General features: G+C 33.4%; 1 protein-coding gene across 1 annotated transcript in view; it reads left to right on the forward strand.

Annotated features, from left to right (window-relative positions):
* LOC106689307 (G-protein coupled receptor 143) overlaps nt 1–1,646 on the forward strand; it is a gene marked incomplete in the record, with an annotated part of 76,370 nt that overhangs the window by 13,517 nt on the left and 61,207 nt on the right.

Below are 1,646 nucleotides of genomic sequence, written 5' to 3' on the forward strand. Positions count from 1 at the left end.
TTGAGGATTTTACGAAGGATTTTGGATTGTAAAGATTGGATACGAGAGGAATTCGAAGGTTTAGTGGAGCCCCAAAGCTCAACTCCGTATGTCCATGATGGGCCTTATTATTGTCATGTAGATCAGTCTTTTGTAATGAGTTCGAAGTTTAGACCGTTTGCCTAGTAAGTGCTGTAATAGTTAAACACTAACTTAATTCACATTATAAATTTCAACTCTTTGTCAGGGCTCTCATTGTTCTCTGTTTCAATCTGACAGCCCTGACGAAGCCCTGTAAAGTGGGGCGAAACGTTGGTTAACAATAAATAGTTTTCTTTTACTACTTTGATACCTTTACTGACCGCCACCTGAACTATCTTCCTACATTATGAATTATGTACCTTCATTTCGATTCAATATAGTAGAAACTTTTTGTTTATTTTTGGGGAAGAATTTAAAACAGGCTTTCCTCGTTTTAATGGTCCCATATACTCCAACATGAATCCTTAGCCCCAGGGGGTTGGTTATCATGTATGGATGTCTTAATACAAGATGGGGAATAGCAAATTTTTTATGTTGTTAACCTTCAATAAACAAATCCAACCACTCTGAAACCATCAATAACTTAACCTTTTCATTAAGTATTTATAAGTTCTAACAATCTTACTGTAAAAATAAAGAACTGGAATCAAGTCTGGTTTTTGTAATAACCTTTGAAGCGATCTTAGTGTTTTGATTTATAGTTCTAGTTTCAAGATTACTCATATTTCAGCATCCTCATTAAGATTCTAAGTATAATCTAAACATGTTTTCTCAATCGATCCATCGATTAATACTGAGAGTAGGAATGCGCATATGTGCATGTTTATTACATCTATCTCTCCTCTATGTATATAAAAAAGAGCTGTTGAATCTTTGTCCTCGATAGACCTTGTTATTACAGGACCGATTTACGTGGGGTTTTTTATTGCTGTCATGTTCATTTCGCCGTGGAAGGCTTAAAGATAATGTAATCCTGAGATTTTTGACTAGAAAGACAGATGTTTTTGAGTTGAAAATGTGGGTTTTAAATGAGGGAAAATTCTCACGTATTATTTTATTTCTCCGGTTCTAATTGGTTTAATTAGACCCGCTTTGTGCCTTTTGGTGCAGTTTTTAGAGCCCTAAAAAACTGCCAAGTTTGGTGTAGATTCGGTCGAGCAGTATTGAAGTTATTTCCATTTTTTTGATTTTTAAAAAGAAAACGAAGGCCGATGTTGGGCGAAAATTTCAGACTAAAAAATTATATTTTCCGATTCATCCGAAAATTCGTATATAGGGGTTACTCGAGGTGCTGAAAACGAATATCAACTTTATTTCACTCCTAAAAATTCTAATACTACACTTTGTATAGTAAGTCCGTCTGATTTTTTTTTTAATTTTGAAAATCACGAAGCACAGGAAGAGTTTTACTTTAAAAACTATTCATATTTTAGGTAGTATGTACATGATAAATATAATTGCCTCAAGAAGAAAAAAAAATTGTATATAGGGGTTTCTCGAGGTGCTGAAAACGAATACCAACTTTATTTTACTCCTAAAAAATCTAATACTACACTTTGTATAGTAAGTCCGTCTGATTTTTTTTTTTAAATTTTGAAAATTACGAGGCACAAGAAGATTTTTTC

Source organism: Halyomorpha halys, unplaced genomic scaffold, assembly GCF_000696795.3.
Source record: "Halyomorpha halys isolate HHAL.00 unplaced genomic scaffold, Hhal_1.1 Scaffold1325.1, whole genome shotgun sequence".
Taxonomy (NCBI): Eukaryota; Metazoa; Arthropoda; class Insecta; order Hemiptera; family Pentatomidae; genus Halyomorpha; species Halyomorpha halys.